This window comes from Mycteria americana, chromosome 14, assembly GCF_035582795.1.
Source record: "Mycteria americana isolate JAX WOST 10 ecotype Jacksonville Zoo and Gardens chromosome 14, USCA_MyAme_1.0, whole genome shotgun sequence".
Classification (NCBI taxonomy): Eukaryota; Metazoa; Chordata; class Aves; order Ciconiiformes; family Ciconiidae; genus Mycteria; species Mycteria americana.
Genome location: NC_134378.1, coordinates 9,346,327 through 9,367,760, shown reverse-complemented (window position 1 = coordinate 9,367,760; position 21,434 = coordinate 9,346,327). Strand labels below are relative to the sequence as shown.

General features: G+C 40.1%; 1 long non-coding RNA gene across 2 annotated transcripts in view; it reads left to right on the top strand.

Moving 5' to 3' along the window:
* Positions 1-222: 222 nt before the first annotated feature.
* Positions 223-21,434, top strand: part of LOC142416819 (uncharacterized) — a 78,154-nt gene continuing 56,942 nt past the window's right edge. Inside the window, exon 1 of one of the 2 annotated variants that reach the window (XR_012777837.1) lies at positions 223-265. This is a non-coding gene — a long non-coding RNA (uncharacterized LOC142416819). The remainder of the gene's footprint in view (positions 266-21,434) is intronic. The other variant, XR_012777838.1, reaches the window with a different exon arrangement.

Below are 21,434 nucleotides of genomic sequence, written 5' to 3'. Positions count from 1 at the left end.
CACATGGTGAAGTTGGCTAGTTACAGTGAGAACCCCCCTGCCTAGTGAAAGCCTGTGTCCCATCCCCATTTTCCTCTGGAAAGGCCTGACATAGATGTCAAGTGTGTTCTGTATGGAAGACGTTTTGTTTTAGAAAAGATTGTGACCTCAAAGGGCTATGTTAAGGGAACTATATTGTGTTTAAGTATTTCAGGACTCTGTTCTTCTGAAGCCTGTTCGTGTCTGGTATTTGTCCTCAGCAGCTGATCTTCAACTTCACTGCTCTGTAAGCAACCACTGATTATTCTGTTATTCTTTTCATGATTAACATTCTGAGCCTCAATGTTCAGCCTTAATATAAAGTGCAGAATAGAACCATCATCGAGAAGGAATCACTGTTGTAATCCTGAGAAAATGCATATATGTGACTGGGTCACCAGGGAAATTGGAAAAAAATAAAAAATTGCTCTTGCAAAATCTGGAAGTAGACAGACTGTTAAAAGACTGATTTAGATCTCTGTTCTAGAAAATACTATCTAGGAAATTAATCCAGAACATCTATATGAAAGTTTTTCACTACTTAAATCTCACTTTTTCAGAGTATGTTCTAATTAATTTAAAGATTTGCCTTCTTTTTCTCTATATGTTTACACAAATATTTATCTTGCTATAAATAGATCTGTACTCACACCCCTAACCAGGTTTTCAGACCCTGAAGGAATTTCAATACCTGAAAGATTCCTAGTTGTGTATATACGTAATGATGTACCTGTCAGTGTGAAATGAGTTCAAACTTGAGGTCTACATGACAGTGGTCTGTGGTCTGTGCAGGGGTCTGTACGGATGGAACGTGGTACTTACTGTGTCTCTGATTAAAAGTGCCCATACATTTTCTCTGCTGGGGGTGAGGAGCATTAGTTCAGCCATTGTGCAGTGCCTGATCAACTGACAGCCTGTCTTGTCGTGATCAGGTGTGGGCTAAGCCATCACCTCTGTGTGCACAAGGGAGAAAAGAGAAAGGCATCCCTCCCTCTCCTCCATGCGTGCAGCCTTCTGCTGCGCCACACGTTTGGAGACATTGGAACAATCCAGGCTAGTCTGCGTTTTGCTTCCATAGGGTTGTTACTGATCCTAATGAGAGATTGTAAGGGTGGAAGAGAGAACAGGACGGAACATGCAAACACCAGCCTTGCCACGGTTATAGTAGCACAGCTAGTGTGAATACCACAGCATACAGGTTTCACAGACATCCTACAAAGCTGTTACGAAACTATCTCTGGAGGTCTTCAGTACATTGATTTTGCTAGATTCATTGTCATTATTGAATTTAGGTGTGGCATGAATCACTTATTTATAAACTGAAATTCCTAAAATTAGGGGCCTAACGTAGAAAGATTCTGATTTTCCAGAATTCTGAGCTTTAACAGTTGCCATTAGCTTTCCTGGGATCTGCTGAGTGTTCAGCATGGCAGTGTGACCTCTTATTTATGTACACAGCATCTGAAAATGTCAACTTTCATTTTCAAAACAAGGAATGCATTTGTATGGACTTCTTTCTTAAGAGGCTACTGTTCTTTTCTTGCTGTTACTTGGAGGTTCTCAGTGGCCTTGGGAATTGGGCTCAGAAGCCCGGAGTTTAGCTTGTTACAAGGTTTCAGCTTTGCAGAATGCTTTGATAATCTGGACTGGATGACTGCTTCACATCTTACACTGATGTATTTAAGGCAGTGGACCTACGCCCATTTCCATTTTTGGTGCTTTTTTTTCACTGGCAGAAGTAAGGCTTTTCATGGCAGACAGAACAAAAGCAACAGAGGTAAATAAACCTTCCATGGAAAGTGCAATGCTTTTGTTTTATGTCCATCACACAGGCTCCTGATCTGTAAATGGGGCTTCTAGGCAACACAAATAAACATGGCAATTCACAATGCTATGCTGGGCTTGTGTCCACACTCACAGATGTTGCTGTCTTCCACTGCACAGGAGGCGTTATCATAGGGATGAGTATAATCAGTTTAGTACCTGGACTTGGATTAAAAACAGATAGCTGGTGCAATCTCAAGAGCTGAGTTACACATTGCTGGGAAGTTCAGGCTGAGCTTTGACAATGCTAGACTACTTAAGGCAACCAGAGCAAACACCTGGCATCATTTAACAACTTGACTAAAAATATGTTTTTTCACATTAATACTCAGGAGGAATGTGCCTCTGACCCCTCCTGGGTGTGGTATGAGGAAAGCCACAGCCATTGGAAGAATGTCATTAACGTCAATCAGGCAATGATCAAAAAACAGCCCCACCCACCCTGCTATGGTGTGAATGTGTCACACAGACACTAACTATTAACAGCAACTAGTGTATGGGATTTCTGTATCAGTCTTATTTGAGCCTTATATGTTTATTTTTTCCCTCCATGATCTTTTCCTGTTTACCACCTTTTTTATAATCAAGTCACCCATCTTGGCTTCTTCAGGCTAGGATCATTCCAGCACTGGGAGGCACTGGGAGACCCTTTGTGCTTTCCAGTCTCGTCCTCCTTATCTTCCCATTTCTGTTTTTACAGATCCTCTCTTCATGATAAGTGACATTTCAGTCTCAAAGCTGTGTTTTGAAAGCTAGCTTGAATATTAATCAACAGTATGATCAGGATCTCTTACAGATACTATACAGCGTGTCTGGCTGTCGTTGTGCATAGCCCACTGAGTAGGAGATTTGGCATTCAAGGAACTGTCTGTGCATGTCCTTAAGTCTAATGATGATAAGTTATTGTTAAGTCTTTAGTACAGCATATGAAATTTTGTACCAATTAGCATGTAGTAATGCCATCTTCATATGAACTCAATACCCACCAAAGTCAATGGTAGGAGCACTGTGTTAATCTCTGTTTATTTTTAATGATAATCTAACTTAAAACTGAGTTTGGTCTTGTACTTACTACTTGGAATGACAGTGTATGAACTGACCTAGCAAACAAGTCAAAAGAGCTAAACATTCAAAATGGGGTGCAAAAGAAACCATACATATAAAATTAGTCTGATTTTGTATCAAGTCTGGGTGCAGATGCTGTTTGAAAATTGATTGTGTTGTATTACCTTCTTCAGTCTCCATGTACAGTACTCATATAGCATCTTTTCCTTTTCTTGTAATCACTGTTTATACTTTTATTTATTATTAGAAGAGGAACTAAAGGTCTGAAAGGCTACCAGAAGATAAAAAACAGCACACAGAAGTAACTTGCCTGAAGTCATGTGGCAGGTCAATGGTTGTTTTTAAATCAAGTAAATAAATGTCCATTGTATTACACTGGCATCAAAATAATGTAAAAGATCATCCTAACTTAAACACAGCACCAGTACAGTCTACGTCACAGAGTTTGCATGCAGGAGCTACTGAACGGTTATTGTGTGAATGTATTTTACAAAGTTAGTCCTAAGGGAATATTTTGCAGTCAAATGATGGCTGAGAGCTCTGGCCCACCACAGCTTCCTGTCTCCCTCCCCAGGGGCAAGAATCAATGTCTGTCACATCTGTAAAGTCACACTGGATTTGGATTATTCTCTACATTTTTCTTTAATTACATCCCCTTTTTTGCTTCTTAAGAGACTCTTAAAATTTTCAAATATAATAAGAAATAATAATAACCAATTAAAAAGCTGTGGGTATTAAGTGGGAAATAACAGACTCAAACAAAAGTCAAGGATTATCCTGGGAAATGACGTTTATGGATCCTGGAGCACTCAGTTCTGTGAGGCAATCTGAGGTTTTGGCTGTGCTTGAAAATGAGGCAGCATAGCTTTACAAGGTAAAGCTTTGACAGAAATCACCAAAGTAAATTTTCTGCAAGGTTGAATGTGGAGGTAAAGGAGCTGATGTATTTCCATTCCCCTCATTAGCACTCCTTACTGTATTGCTTGTGCTCTTTGTCACATTGGACCCCATTCGTATCAAGGCCATATCATTCATTGTGTTAACCAAAACAGTCCTGTGGCAGCAGCCAGGGTGTAGACATGGTTATACAAAAAAAAAAAAAATATTTTCCCCATATACTGTATTTCCCTTGTAAAGTTAATACAAACCATATGAGTAAAAGCATTTTTTGTGTTGTAACTCCACCAGGACAATCAAATATTATTTATATACCATATAGTGTGCACTGAAGAAAAGGGCTAACAGTATTTGTATGAAAAGCTTCCTCAGGCACAAAATAAACATGCTGAGTTGAGTTGATGATTAGTAGCATCCAAGAGATTTTAATACACGCTGTGATCTCCAGCTGTATGTTTGTAAGCAAGGTGTCACAACAGGTAACTGCCCAGTCAAAGAGTTACAGTTGGACAGTATGTTTGTATACAGACTAATGTATAGGAATTTAGAAAATCATTCCAGCTGGTATTTGCTTTGAAAATACAGCCTATGTGGAGGAAGTTGCAAAGCCCAAATGTTGCATTGTTTGGTCTTTCTCTTCTTTTATGGTTGAATACTGGGGTTTAAAGACATCTTATTCAAATATAATAAGGTATATCTTCAAAAGTAGCTGAAAAAGGTTATACCTTTTCTACTAAAAAAAAACCCTGCCCACAAAAAACAGCACGTGAAAGCATTAGCTACTAAAAGTAAGTCCTACTTATTTTATCTACATTACAGTTTGAACACCTTAGCTTTCTGTAACAAAGACAACACATTTAAGTATAACTGGACCTTGGGCTTTAACATGAACTGTGTAACATATACTGAAGCCTATACTAAATGGTTCATGAATTGCATTCTGATAACACTCCCAAACAAAATAAAGTCAAGACGGAAGAAAAACAGTTTATCAGCTCTGCAAACATGAACACTTCTGCAAAAGTGTAGGACCAAGGATTTGTCCTTATAAATCCCTGTGATCATCAAATGTTATGTGAAGTTCAGGATAGTGAGCAGACAATCAGACTAAATTGGCTTCATTGGTTTAATTTGGTATACTTCCCTAGGAAAGGATTGGGCACAATCTCAACAAGGATTTCTGGATTTGATCTTTTTTTGTGTAGCCTTTCTCATGTGAATCAGGCTTTCAGGATCAGGATCAAGGCCCTCATCCAAAGGCTGCTCAAGTCAATGGAAAAACTCTCATTGTCTTCAGTGGGCTTTGGATCAGGCCCCAAAAGTTGAGTCATAATTTGAATGGAACATTGTTTGAAGCAAAACAGGCTCAAGGCTTCATTCACATAGAGGTTTTAACTGTTAAGTGAAATTTCCTGAACACTTCCTGTGCCCTGCTGTCTACTTCCTGCTGCCTCTTCTCCTGAGGACACAAATGGTCAGGGAGAAGACCATGAGCCTGGTGCCTATCTCGAGTGGTCTTCATCCTGTTCTCTGCTACCTTTTCTCTGCCAAATCATGGGAAATATCTGTGTCATATGACGAAAATGCAGATGTCCCTCGTATCTGATAATGTAACAGTAATGCTCTGGTTAGGTTATGTGACCAGAATATGTCCCATATTGTGACAGAACATCCACGCACTAATGTAACAAGGAAGTGGTTCCGTTTCAGTCACTTGAAAACATGTCTGGCCACCTGGTCGTGAAGGACCAAAGCTTACTGTCCTCAAGAGCTTTCAGTAGGAGCCACCATCACTATGTTCACCTTCCCAAATTGTCCTTGAAGAACATGCAAGCATTACCCCAAAATAATTAATAGCCCAGTAGCTAGGACAATTAGCTGGAATGTGAGAGATTTCATAAGTCAAACGCAGAAGTAGAACTCATGCCCCAAGTCTAACGTGAGGGTATTAATCACCAGATCAGTGGTTGCTTTAGGGCTCTCCTGTTGTGCTATTCTATTTTGATTAAAAATTCAGCAGATCACTGGAACTAAAGAGATAATTTTGAGCTACAGTGGTTGGAGTACTTCTATGGGATGTGGGAGACCAAGTTCAATGCATATTTAATATTTATACAAAATAGGACAGTTCCAATGCCATGTTGCCATGAAAAGTTTCAGGTTCAACATAGTGTAATTTTCCTTTAAAAAAAAAAAAAAACAAAACAGAGAAACTCTTCATCGGAAAATTCCCAAGTAGCTTTTCCTCTTTAACTACCTATGGGGTTTGCCAAAGTAGTTGACGTACAATGAGATTTTTGCCCTCTGTAATTTAAATCCATGGGTTTTTTCTAAGGCTGATTCATTTTACAAAAACACACAACAAATAAACAAACACATAACTGGAGTTAAGAAGAAGCATGTGTTATGGATTAGGAAAAAGAGCACCCCTCGAAAGCTCAGCTGGTCCTGTTCATTATAACGATAGTGTTATTTTTTTTCCATTTCATTGTCTTCCTCTTTGTCTGTGCTTCTTTTCTCACAGCGTCTCCCTTCGTTTCTTCTCTCTGGTACAGTCCTTACTCCATGTGTCATTCGTTTGCTTTCCTTGCTTCTAGGCTTTGTCTAGACCGGGATGTGGAATGTGTTAGCTAACACCAGTTAACAGTAGAACAGATAAGACAGTGAGCCTTTGACATGTTTTAAATTAACTTAGTTAGATATACTAAAATATTAAATATCTCATTGTCTAGATGAGCCCTTTATTTCTCTGAAATGAATGCTGGGTCCTTTCTAGAGTAGTGTCAATACCAGTCCCATCACCATACTTTCTGAACACCTTCCAGCCTTGCATAAAGCAACACAAATCAGACCTGCCATAGGCAGTTCATTCTCTCATTCTCTCCCCAGAGGGAGAACTGGATTTGCAGGCAAATGTTTTTCTTTCTGTAGACTCGTTTTTGTTGAAAATGACATACCTGTGCTGTGTTCATGTTTGTGCTTGAGAAGGTGGGTCAAAGCATGCCTGATGCTTGGAGTAGAAGGTAATAATGGACTTCAGGTGCTGCAGCGTTTATTCTAGGGATTCAGGGACATTTCTGTTTCCTTAACAAATGAATTTTAACTGAACTGAGCATGCAGAGCAATGGTGTTTGCAAATATGCATTGTAAATACAATGGAGAGAGACAGGGAGAAGTAAGCAGAAGCAGCTTAGGACACAAATAGGAAGAAAAAAAAATCATAATTTGATGTAATGTATTACTTCCCACCTAACTTGAGATTTCAATTTTCTCTCCTCCCTCTCCCTCACCACCCAAGTTCCTACAGCAAGTTTGGAGCCACTCCAGTGAAATTGCAGTGATTGACAGCACAAGGAACTCGATCAAAATTAAACTCATTTCCCCCATAGGTCCATACAGGTTTTTTCTTTGGTTTATAGGAGATGCATATGTGTAACTAAGTCCAAATTTGGCAAAGATATGACTTTTGAATCAATTCACAATGAGTCTGATTCATCCCACTGTAGCTGAAGCGCAGCATCTCACACTAGAATGTGATTAGCGTCTCCATACAGCAATATCCCTGCCCTTTTTTTTCTTTTAAGCATATAATTGGTGGGGCAGAATGTACCTGGAATGTATCTTGCTGCAGCAGACACAACAGCTCTGCCCTTTGGAAACTGATACTCAAAATTTCTTAGCTAAAGTCCAGTTGTCATAAGAAGAGATGATAAATTAGCCATGGGGCTGGGGCGGGACAGAGGGGCTGAGGGGTTGGGAACTGGCAGGGAAACGGCTAAGTAGATTCAAGGAACAGTAAAGCAGTCCAAAAGCTGGAGGAGAACTGCTGGAGAGATCTCTAGTTTGAAAGCCAAATATTTCCAGGCAAAAGCCAGAAGGGCTATATAAACGTAAATGAGTGGGTGGACAGAATAGATCAGCCATGTATTCAGAGGTCTTTCGATTCACTGACCCTCTTTAGCACCAGACGCTGCTTTTAATGCACAGCTGGCTGGTGGAGGAGTCTTTCAGTGTAAACAGAGTGGGAGATGGATCTAATATCCAGGATGGAGCCTAGAGCCGTTTGCCCAGTACTGTACTTGTCCTGACTGAAGGTTGGGATCTTTTTGATCATGTCCCGCACGTTGTACTGTACTCAGATGAATCACTTCCTGCCTTTGCCCTTTTTGCTTGCTGCTGCATCACGGCAGCACTGCTCTGGGACTGGATCCTGAAGCCTGGGCTGAGCTGTTTGTGTTCTCTGTGCTCTGTCCTGGCGCCTGCAGAATGGAGGAAAGGCTGCTGTGCGTCTAAACTGCTGTGTCATACTTAGTTATTAATGACCAAGAACCACATGACACAAAGTTCTGGGAAGCTCAAGCAGATTCCAGGAAGGGGTCAAGGAGTTCAATAAACAGTTTTATTAGAATTTGAATTGCAACCAAAAGGCTACACATTTACTTTTTTATAAAAACTTTGTGAGTGTTACTTGAATTTAGAAATCCTATGAGTGGCAGAAAAAGCACAGAGGCTTATCTTTTCTTCCAGCTGATTTTTATGTCACTGCTGGTTCACAGTTTTCCTTGATAAGAAAACCTGAATATAACCTTCATTTACATTTTTCAGTTACCTTTCCAGTTTGTTGGTATACTGCAGGGTTATCTGAACTTCAGTCCCAGAAGTGCATCATGATCAAAGGGTCAGATTCTTGCCTCAGTTATACTGGTGGAAATTCAGAAATCAGTGGAGCAATGCTAGATTTACACCAATATGTCTCACACTACTGTAAAGCCTAGTGTAGGCATGTCACACATCATGATTAAAAAAAGAGACATAAATTCTGGATTAGTTTATTACATTAGTAACGTGCAGGGTTATCATTCAGGATGACAGATACCGTATCAATGCATATTGCTGAGAATAGGTTGGAAAGGGTATTCATATTGACACAGAGGAATCGCGTGGCATGGTGAAAAGATATGGGGTGAGTCTCAGCAGGCAGATGGCCACATCTCAGTGTCCCCATAGTAAGTGGCACTAATTGGCTCTGCTTCCTGGCAGCAAGCCCGTGAACTGAGTAAGTTGGTGCTCAGTAAAAAACAATTTTTCAGTAAATTGCCTTTGCTAAAGTAATTGCTTTTACATTATCTCTACCGCACACTCGTTAAGACCAAGCTACAGTTCTGTCTCACTGAACATGCTTTTAATTAGTGTTTCTGGCTTTACTTCTGTGTTTCCTTTTACTGCCATCAAGCACTATGAGTTGTCTAGCACTGCGTATGGTATAAATTGATCCATTTGTTCATTCATCAATTTATATTTGTCTGAAGAAATGGGAAATAGGAATACATCTCCCTTTGAAAGTGACCATAAAGCATCCATTATAGTAAATATTAATGATACATTAATGAGCATTGCTATTCCACTGTTACTAATGAGTAGTGAGGCACAGAAATTAAGGGTCCAAGTGAACGTATTCTGAAGTAAAATTAAGGTGCTTTTTGGCCTTACTAGAAAGTGAAGGAACATGACCAAGTTGCTACTTGAGATAAAAAGAAGAGCTAAAACTGGAGGTCAGGTCTGCCTCATACTCTACTGATCTGTCCATGGGACAAAATCCTCTTAGTGCTAGCTTTTGTTGGCTGTTTGCTACAAACCACAGCTCTGTATGACAATGTTTAGCAGTTCTGCATATGAATACACAGAACAAAATTTTCCCCACAAATAGTGTTGAATGCCCCAAAGCTCTGCACTGGGTCATTCACTGGGTGTTGTAGCTACCTTTGGGGTAAAACACAGCAAGTACTCAACAAAACATACAAAACTACTCGGCAGCCTTTAATGGAGGAAGTGAAAAAATATTGCATCTGTTTGAAATAAACGGGGAATTTTAGAGAGGCAGAATGGAATTACCCAAGCTGGAATCTGACTTCAGTTAACTGGTGTTAACTCTTGCAAAAGCAGCCACAAATTTTTCAGTGATCACACTGGTCAGAAGTTCAGTTTGACCTCTTGTCCTATGGGTGGCATTCCAAACATCCTGGTGCCTCCTACTGTGAGGAGGTGGGCTAGCTCATTGCTGACTCAGAGAAAATCACTATATTATTTATTAATCTCTAAGGTCGCTTCCACACCACTTGGAGTTTATCAAAGCCTTTGCCTAAAATTTGCCACCACTTGGCATGGCTATTCCAAGGTTCCTCAATAGAAAAGCTTTTTGAAGCATGGCATATCCAATCTGTTGAATGCTGCAGGACAATGGCTAATATCTGTAGCAGTTCTGTGACATTTATATCAATAATTTCTGGTCTAATGCAGATTAGTTGCAGAGGCTGTTGAAGTTCTGTGGTACTACAGAATACTCCATAAACTCTACTTCATGTAAAAGCTGCAAATAGATATGCAAAAGATATTTTTTCATGCCAGATAATTTGCATCTTAGGGTATGTCTAAAGCTGTGACTGGAAGGTGTAATTGTGGCATATACAGGGATCTCTGAACTTCTTTTATCTTAGGTGGCACAGGTAACAGGAGGAATGAAGGCATGCTGACATAGATTTAAGCTTTCTAAGTCTTTGTAAGTCTACTAGTTCTCTGGGTACCAATAAGGGGGGTGCAGCTTAAGAGCTGCAGATCACCTTAAACAAAAGCACTAAATAATTTCTTTGCCCCAAAATATGAACCAATTCTAATCAAACGTGTTGCACACATTTATAAACAGTCAGTCTCATAGTTTCCTAGGATTTCTAGCCTCATAGGAAACAAAGTACAAAAAGTAGCGGAACTAATGAATTTGGTTTTCTGTGCCTTTATGTCCTGTGGTGTGTGCTCTGATGGGTGTGACCTCCATTGCGAGATTTTCCCATAGCTGGGCATTTACTGTTCTTTCTCATCTGCTTTCTCTGGTATTGAATACAAAGTCACTTCTACTGAAGCTCTTCCCTTCATAGATGCATTACTAAAATCTTTTCTCTATCTGACTACTACAATGAAACATAAATTCTTAACACATTTAGACCTCTTTCTTTATATCATATTTAGTGGAAAGCTGCCAGTCGCTTCGAAAGTATAAAGAATTGATGGATAAAGAGACACATGTATGTAACACATGCAAACATAGCACAACCACATAAATCCCATTTCCTTAGGCAACCAGGTTAAAGATAAGAAGTCTAGCAAGAGTCATTGCAGAAAACTCCACCAAAGATGAAGCTAGCATGAAAATGGGGGAGATGGCAAAGGAAAATTTAACATTTCACTGGATAACTATTTCTCTCAAATTTTCATTTGAAAGCCAGTTTTTAGCAAAATTTATTTGCTGCAAAAGAAATTATATAAAACTAAACTTGATTTTCTATCACTAAAATTTCCATGGAAAGTTTTAGATCAGGCATGGTTAGAAAGCCCAAGAAAGCTTCCAAACAACAACCAAACCAGACAGGCAGATCTCTTTTAGTTGGAAAATGTAAGGATCAACAGAAACATGACATGTGGGAAAATATACATGGACTGAGGTGGAAGTTCTTAGGAAGTGAGGACCATTCAGTAACTTGCTTTGGATTTGGGCGACAGTGAAAAAAATTACCCACAGAAATTGTCCAAGCAACAGTGTCCTGTTTATATCTTGTGGTCTTATGAGTAACTGACTGGAAAAAAACAAGAATGAAAAGATAACAATTACAATAAAATTAAATTAAATAAGCCAGTGACTCATTACAGAGCAGTAAAAACAAAAACAAGATCATTTAGGACTCAATAACAACAGAAGAATTAAAAGGAAACACAAAAATGGCTAGATCATTTTCCTTATATATACAATCAACCACATTGAGATAGGAAAGGAGTAGAACTGATTACACAGTTATTCAGTGGAAGGCAGAAAATTTAGAAAATATTTATTATAATACTACAGTACTTTGGCAACCACATTAATTTTAGTGGGACAACGCTTTTTTCTTAAGTGTCATAGAGGAACATAACTCAACATGCATCCTACCAAGGTATACCACTGGAACTGACAACAGCATTTATCCTACATACTCAGTCTTGCTCCATAAATGCGTTTTATTAAGCAATATTGTTAGGCTTTAGAAAAGTGTTATCAGTGAAGACCCATCCGTTACCTCCTTCATAGTTTTGATATAGACTCAGGGCTAATCCCTGAGTAAGGGCAATCCAGGAAACTCTTGAAATATTTAAGCAAACTAGAGCTCAATTTCATATGTCTCTATTGGGACAATTTGTGAAGTTGTGCTTCAGAGCACGGTAGTGCTAGGAACTGTACATTCTGAACTCAGTGCTTTTCATGGACATCTGACATGAAATGCTGAGCCCTGCACAGCTGTAGTGCTTTGATTAAGAAAAAACTCTAAAAGATTTATTCTGAAGAAGAAAATGGATTATATAAAGGGATACCTTGACTTTTCAATGCCATTCAATTGCCAATGCCAATAACGAGCTGAAAAATTCAGGGTAGAATATCAAAATCCCCAAAGTTTGTAGTCATTTGTATTGGCTCACCTCTGAACAAATTTGATCTTTCTGTCTCTTTTGTCACTATTTCTAGCGTTCTCATTGCCATAATCTCTAAAAGATCACTTCTTTAGCATATAAGCTTGATGGAGATAGCATATAAGCTTGATGAGCACGGTGACTCTTGGACTGGTTTTGAGTTGTTTGTGATATAGTTTATGGACCTTTAACTTTTCTGCAGTGGAGAGGTTGACTTCCTACTCCCGAAGCTTTAGAAATTCTGTGGAAATACATCTTGTTTAGTTCTGCTTTAGCATTGCAATCCAAAGAACAAAAAGCACTTTATAAACACAAAAAATGGGTGTTCATACCCCTAATAAGGTAAAGTAGTATCTTGGAGGAAAACAAGACACAAAGCAGTGAAGTGATTTCCCCTTATTTGCTCTGGGAGCCACTAGGAGAGCAATAAATAGAATCTAAATCTCCTGACTGCTTGTCCTGCGCTTCAGCCACGAGACTAGGCTTCATCTGACAGCCACTGATTTCTGGGGTGTGCATTGTTTCTCTGCACAGATGGTAAATCCTCCTGTAGAGTAAACAGCCTGAAAAGGGAACAGCTGCAGATGCCTTTTTGACAAGCACCTCGCCTGATGCTGGCCATGTGGAAGATTTGTACCCGTCAGATATATTATACTGTCCTCATCTTCAGTTGTGCTGTGTTGTTTACAGCCTGGTTCCCTGGAAGTCAATAAAGCTTTTCACAGCTAGTCCTTCAATTCTTGAAAAGACATGACTCAAGTATTTTTAACTGTTTCCCACCAAGACTACTGTTTGTTGTTGTGCTTGAGTTGCTTCTGTCCTTCGGTGTGATGTAACTGAGCAGAAATGTTCTTCTTGAGTGTTCCTGGTACTAAAAGCTGAAGCCATGAGTTTAACGTAGAGCTGAACAGATTTCATGCTCACTTACATTTACCAGTCCATACATTTCAAAGCTTGTCGGGCTGAACAAACACAGTCCTCATGAGCAGTTCAGCTCTTTCACCACCATGAAAGATGCTACCTGAGACCACATATGGCAAGGTCACTATCAGTTTCTGGTTTGCACACATGAGCCTTTTTCTAGGGAAGAAGTTGTCTCTTCAGTCAAGAAAGCTAGTATGAAACATTTTCTTGCCCCTGGCCTCTCCAGCCCTGGGTTACCAAAAGAATGACACAGAACTCTCTCGTGTTGCGTGTTTGTATTTATTGTACAAATGTTTACTGCTGACATCAAGTTCCAATTTGCTAGATGCGTGCTCCGGTTTTGATGAAAGTGTGCTGAATTTATACATCTGCTCTAAAATAGTAACTTACCAACTGGGTTTAGTATTTTAAAATGTCACTGCCATTGTTGTAACAGATGCTAGAAATAAGCTGACAACACAGATTTTCCACTGAGGAGTCATTCATGGGTGCTGCTTTTGTCGCAGAATCCATCAGTTCTCTAACTCATAACTCAAAGGTAACCACGACTTTGCTTTTCTTAAAATGCTGAAGATTGTGTCCTAGGTGATTATAAATACTTAGTTTTATTTAATCCCGGAAATGTACTCAGTTTGTTACTAGACAAATGTAGCAGAATCAGTCCCCTGTTTGAAGAGATTACAAAATAAAAGGTGATGATAGAGAAAAAAAGTGAGGAGCCTAGAGCTATGAATAAGGCAGAAGAGTTTTCTGAGAGGTTATTGGAAATTCACTGGAAACCACCAAACTATAAAACTAGAGACTGAGTTCACATCATCTGCACTGGCATGTAGTCTGTTCAGCATAAACTAGGAGGGATGGACTGAGTCAGCTTCTCTTCCACCTCTTCCAAAAACCTAGCAAAACATCCAGGAAAAGTATCATGTTGAATTGGCATACTGCCAGGCGGAATAGCTAGGAAGCAAAGAGGAGGTGTTCTGGCAAGAATCCTCACCTCTGTTTTCTGTGACTCTGGGAAAACCAAGCTATAGAACTTTGACAAGTATATGCTCCCACGCTTGGACAAGAGCTGCAGCAAGAAATGAGAGAAGGTTGACCATGATGTGACAGAATGGCTGAAGAAAGAGTCATAAAGGAGTGCTTCAATGTTTAGATTTAGGAAGGCAGGAGAGGACTGTAGCCTTAGTGAATTGACAGAGGGTCTCCTCAGACAGATCAACAAAAGGAAGAGGATAACAGGAGCAGCTTTGATCTATACTGATAATTAGTACTGAGCTTAAAGGTATCACAGAACATTTGTTAAGTCACCAGTGTTACACAGGTCAGCTTTTGATGCCTGCACACCTCAGACTTGGAATAGCTGCTGAGATTCTAGTTGCAAGGTTAACCCAGCTTGATTCCCAGCTTGGCCTAAGCCTATCCTTAACCCTGACATGTTTTGAAACTCAAGTTACAAGGTATAATAAACAGGAACCACTTTGTTTTAAATATCAGTATAGACCAGGACTAATTTTATGACAAAATGGTCCAGCAGGATGTTCTAGTATCTCTGTCCATATAATACTAGCTCTGCTAAATGAACTGCTGAGAAAATTAGTTTAACTACCAGAGAATAAGAAGATATGTTATACCTTGCAGATATCAAACCTGTTGTTTTCACTGTCTCCCTGAAATTTGTAACAGGCTTACACGACAAAAAAATTATTCAGGCAGTACAATTTGTAGTCAGTTGAGTTTCACTAAGCAAATGAAGTTATACTTGAAAAGTGTTTTTATGACAGTGTATCTGTGTTTACTAGGCCTTTTATCAACACACAAATGTAGTGAAAAAAATATTTATAACTGGCATTTGTGTTCCAGCAAATGTTTTAGCATAGAGCTGATCTTAGAGCAAGTGCAAATACTGCCATGCGCTTCGGAGTGCTGGGATGTCACACAGATGCCCAATAAGGTGTGATTTGTTCCTGCAGCCCATGGGGAACTGGAGTAATTTGCAACAGAACTAATTTTTGTCTTCTACAAGGCAAACAAGTGAGGGGAGAGGGGAGGAAGCAGCAGGCATACATCAAGTGGTCTTTAAGCAGCTAGCCCCTGCCAAGGGAAGATAAGGAGAAATGAATTAGCTACTCTGGAAACAGCTCCACTTCTTTTTCTTAAATAACTTCGGCTTTGTGCCTAGTTAAAGCACATCCTTGCTTTGAATGCCTTGTTTCTGTTCCATGTCAATTTTCTAGTGCTAAACTAATTTGCTGAGGATCTGCTAATGTCCCTGCCAGTGGAGCTTCCATGGCTCTTATCTTTATTTACTCAGAAACATCACGACGGTACATTTTAGCCTTCTTTTCCTTCCAAATTATTCTCAGCATCATTCCCCATCTATCCCCAAAGCTGCTTCCTGCACAGTGATACATCTTAGCAAGAGGATAATGAAAATCCAGCAGTAACGTCCTAGACACATGTTGCACAATGACAATTAACAGAGGACTAACTAGCTGGCAACCCTAACCAAGTTTCTGAAGTTCTGTCAGTCAGCAGGCTGGAATGCCACCAACACGACAAAGCAGCACAGAAGAGCGTAGATGCCCTGCAACCTGCCATATAATGTTTACTCCAGTGAGGAACCCACTCTGCTTGAACCACTATGGATTGTCCATATCAGCTCTGAGCCACAGTGACGATGGCTGCCTTTCATGGGGCAGCTTACTGAACTTGGGAAGTCACAGCAAGGGTTGATCTGGCGCTGGACTGCTTAGCATCAGTCTCTTCTTTGCTTCTTCCAAAATTCTTTTGAGGAATCTGGGCTGGTTGCTGGCTTTTTTTAGCAAGTAACTGCAACAAGAAACAGGGATATACCTTAAGTGCTGGACTAATGTCATGAGACAGGCCCATACATGGTCCACGGTCCCTTATCTTGCAGGATCTGAACCTAGTGGCTCCACGTAGTTTATTTCAAACTTTAAGTCAGTGGACTATTTAATGATTTTGTAACGAAAATCTGTTGTTAGATTTGTCTGCTCTGCCTGTGTCTGCTCCTTTCTCCTTGAAGGCTGGCCCATTCTTCCATCTGGAGGACTGGGACATGGCTGTACACAGAGCATCCGCACTGGGCTGGAGGAGGTTACTGGAGGGCAGAAGGCTGATCCCTCCCTCTCTCTGAGGGCCAAATGAGGAGCCTCCCTTGAATGACGCAGGATGATCTTGTTCCCCAGCACTAAGCCTGATGTTCCCCTGACAGGCAAAAATGATCCCTCCCAGGAGGGATCCTTTCATTGGATAGCAACTGAAGATGCTCCCTCCCCACAAGCAGAATGCCTCCAGCAGGATAAAGACATGGGGCCCTCCCTCTCTCCTGGAAGCTGAAGATATGGCAGAAGCCTGTTCCATACCTTCAGGGACTCAGCCATTTGCTGCTTCTTACCCTCTTTTCTTCACCTGCTTACTTGTGACACTTACTGGGACCAGATTTAATGGCACACTGTTTAGAACATACCAAGGATAAAGCTTTTCTGTTTTACTTTCTCTGTGGAATAAAGCCCAGGGTTAGACTGATTAGAGGTTCTCTTCAGTTTCCTGTTAAATCTTTTTTAATTATACATCTTTTTTAATCACAATCTCTTGGCTGATGTTAAAAGGGAATGCAGTAGATTTTGGCTTTGGAATCACAGCTAATGACTTCCCAGTAGTTTCAGAACAACAAGGTACCAGTGCCACCTCTTGTTAGTAAAATCTGATAGCAACAAGCCAATGACTAATAGTCCAGGACTAGCCTTTCCCTGTTCCACTGCTGTCACATAAAGTCATTTCCAAACTTAGCTTATAGGGTCATTGTGGATGTTGGACAGAAAATGTTTACACCTGGAGTATGTTTGCAACATTGACAAATTTTGAATGATTGTACACTGCTACTTATGACGGCATATAGAAGCACAAGCGTGAGCTGGCTTTCCCATGAACAACGGTGCAAGTTATCAGTAGGAGTCTTGAATTGCAACCTTTCTGCTCTGAGCACTGGTACAGAACCCAAGAATCTAATCACCTGCTCCTCTCCTGAGACACATAAGACTGTAGAAAAACAAAAGCTCTTTTTTCTTGCTGTTTTAAATTGACAGGGAGTGCATGTACTCCAAGGAACAACAGTATCAAATTTGAATTAATCTTTATTTCTGCTACAATCATGCCCAAATTCCCAGACTGAGTCTGGGACCCTGTTGCTATGTACTGTTCAAAACATGTCAAGAGAAACTACAGCACGAATGAATGAAACAGTGAGAAAAGAAACAAAAGTAGAAGGAGGGGAAATAATTTGAATAGGATGACAGAGCTGGTGATAGAGCTTGGTCAGGAAAAACCAAGTACTGAACCCACATCTCCTGAATGGGTTTACCTGAGAGGTAAATCATACATTTACTTTACCACACATCCCACTTCCTTTTTGTATTAAGAAAGATGCATATATGCAGAAGTTATGGCAAAGTTATTACAAATTTCAGTTAAGATTTTTCTTTTGTGCAATGCCAGGGCTTACTCCATGAAATTACAAGATGAGCTGCGGTACGCTGCTCCATCATGGAACTGCTAAAATCCTTACTTCTGTACTACTGGGATGAAGTAGCCTGTCCCATCTGCACTTTGGGAGAAACTTAGGGTATCTATTCACACCATCCCTGCATACACATACTCCACCCAGGAAAATGAAGGTGTGCTTGTAGCATGTGCAAAAATATCTCTGCTAGCTTAATCTAATTAGCATGAATAATAACAGCCACAGAGAGGAAGCTGAGAGGTCTTTAACATGCTAGTAACCAGATTACAAACTCTGAAAGACTCTGAGTACATACTCTGGCTGTTAAACCCACATTGCCACATTTTTGCTGCTGTTGTTACCAAGCTGTATTAGCCTAGCACAGGTAAATCAGCACATGCTGCAATTACTCCTTCCCCCATTTTTGGTGCATAGATACATTCAAAGGCACAATACTTTAAAGAAACCAGCTACTCCTGCACTTTCGTCTTTACAGGATGGTCTATTCAGACAACCTCAGCATGCTTTTGTTTAGTATGGCAGATTGTTCTCTATGTGATAGAACTGAAAATAATGAACTTTGATGTTATTCATTTGTTATTCAGTGCCTTGCTGCCGACCAGCCTGGCAGTTGGGTTTTGGCCTTTGCAGTGCTCATACATGCCTCATAACCTTGAAGAGAGAGAGTTGAGGGAGCAGAAGGGAAGGCTGGTGTTTTACCCAATAAGCAATAGATTGGTTAACATAGCATCTTATACAAAAGACAGCATAGATTGCCAAACTGTCAGGCTGAAAGGGAACGAATTCTAAGAACATGGTTTCTTGAAGGCAGTGGCAATAAAACTCCACTGTTAGGTCCTGTAAAGAGTACTGAGGCAGCACCCTGCCAGAGATGGCTGCGTGTGAGCACTGCCTCTAGCACAATCACAACAGTTGTGCAATCCCCCCACGGTGCAGCCTCAAGAGTAGTGAGTTTCTTCCCCCGATCAGCTCAGTCATATTCGCTTCCTGAAGTGGCTTCCTCTGCTGGGAATTTCCAACCTTGTTAATGTTGCCTCTCCCTTATCCAATGTACTTTTGAGCTCTCCTTTCTAAGTCTGGCAAGAACCTGTTTTTCAGTAGGCTTTCTCCAAGAAACCTGGATTATACAAAGTATTTTTATGTCCTCATTTTTTTTGTAAAATCAGCTATTGAAGTGTTTTAATGACAACCATGATACAGGTGACCTGGTCTTTATTCCCAGCATCCATCTGGTGTGCGGCCACAGGTAGCTAGCTAGAGTTAACTTCATGACTCCTTTCCCTTCTTTCCCTTTATCTGTTTCCACTGTAAGATAAGGAGCTCAGTATTTGCCCAGTGGTTAGTGCAGTGAGCCACTTTGACAGGGACTTCTATATGCTACCAAAAAGACAATGGAACAGAATCCCTATTTCAGCATACTTTTGATATGAATGCAGATGTTAATCCAAGCCTTTATTCTACAAACTAGGAACAGTTTCTTTAGTTTTATAAATGGATGTAATCCCACTGAAATTAATACAACTAGTCCCACCTGCAGAGTTAAGCATACACTCACTGCTCTTTTAAGATCAATACTATTAATTAGTACCTTTTTTTACTAATAATTGGCTAAGACCCTGATCCTATAAAATTTCACCTAATTTTGACAGCAGTCTGCTTGGCACAAATATACAACAGTTTTAGCTTAAGTGTCAGTGTTCGCCAAATTAGGGCCCTAGACTGTGCATGCTTGGGAGCAAGGTCCTGCCTCTATTTAGCCATTTCATTCATAATACCAGCAGCCCAGATCCTTGCCTAGGACTAGAGATGCTGCTGTAATACAAGTGAGTATTAAAAAGGAAGCTGCTCTGTAGCTCAGACTTTTGCCTTTGGCCTGAAAGCCCGCGTCTCAATTCTCCTGCCAAGCCTTGGAGCTCACGCCCCATGGACAGACGCAAATGGGTTTTTCCCATCAGTTTCATCAGAATAAAACTGTTTTGTGGTTTCTTGTTATAAACTCTTTACAGAAGCTAATTACTGTTGGCACAGAATTAACCACCAGTTGTATAAGTGAAATTTTGCTCAGCTTTGTATCCTGTGCTGCATTCACAATATGGTAAAAAGAATATGCTGCCCAGCTGTGTGTGCTATTCAGCAGATGCTCTGCTAATGCCAGATCAGTCCATCTGCCCATCAGGTAGAAGTTAAAAGTTCTCTTTTACTTTTTAACAGGGAGTAAATCCCAGTGTCCTTGTCAACATTTTCTCTCTAAACAAACTAGATTCTAATGTTCAAGGCTGCAAGCAAACTACAGAAGCCTGCAAATGCATCGACATGTTTACCTGAGTATTTAATATACTTTGTTTCAGACACACATGTGGTATGGAAGACTCTACATAAGACTCACTTTCAGTCTATTTTGCCTACTAAGGTGTTTTTATACCATTTTGAATGGTTGCTTTAGCTGTGAAAATGAAGGGAAAAAATCTGTCCTGTGGAGACCAATAAAATCTGTGAGGTTTGCATTTTATTTATGGAAAACTAATTCAGCAGGGTCAATGGGGCATCAGTTTACAGGATGCCCTAGCTCCACTGATGAGTAATCTGCTAATTAATAGCTTTGGAAATGCTACCAAGATCCAGCCAGAATGATTGCAGCACACCAACAGACCTAGTGCAACTCCTGAACAGACATTCACATAAGCAACCATAGCTGTTGGGATGAGCAAGATGGCCTCTTCCAGTCTGTTTTCTAGGCCAAAAGATGTTAGATCTTGTATCTGTCCTCAAATATAGATCTTTCTTTTCATATTCTTGGCAGCATGAGTCTCAGTAGCTGAAAGTGAGACCTGATTTCTGTTTAAACAAGATCTCAGTGTTTTCAAAAGCAATAATAAAAATGCAAATAATCTCACAGCTTCCTCTTTGGCCAACAGGAATTTAACAAATATATCTGTGCACTGTATCTTTAAATCTAGGAAGTCTTTATACTGAAGTTGAGGTAAAATAGCTACCTGTTTATATAGGAAATAATGAGTTTATACATTATGGTCTCTTATTTTGCTGTTCTCTTATTGTAAAGTAAAGGCAATACTGATTCAAACTGAATCTGCCAGTGAGGCATACATACTTGAAGGATTAGTTTTATTGGATTCCAAGTTATATTGCCAACTGCTTTCTCCCCAGAATCTCAAATATTGGGAAAATCTGTCCCAAATCTAAAAATTAATTTAAAAACCCACAGGCCCTTGTGTGGTATCCTCATTAGCAATTGATCCTGCCTCCTTCTGCCTAGAGCTGCTGGCAACCAAGGGGCCATTATGTATAGCAGAGTTTACTACTCTTAGTCTTGAGAAGACATGCCTTCAGTGTTTCCCTTTCCATAGTCCTCCTGAGAGTAAAGATGTACTTTCCCCATTTCCTCAAAGCCCACTGAGGATGTTGGCCTGAAGAATGAACCCTGTTCCAATGTTTTCTGTCACATCTGTTCAAAATTCACCTCTTCTTTTTTATTTTAAATATGCTGTTTTCTTGCCAGACCTAGCTGCTGTAGAAAAAAGAATTTAAAATGGAGAAGAGTTCATGTATGGGGTGCACATATATTGGCACAGATTATCTGTTGTTGAGGGCTTTGCAGGAGAGGATTAGCCATTTGATGTTGGACCTGATGGCAGTCATTTTCCTTTGTGTGTGT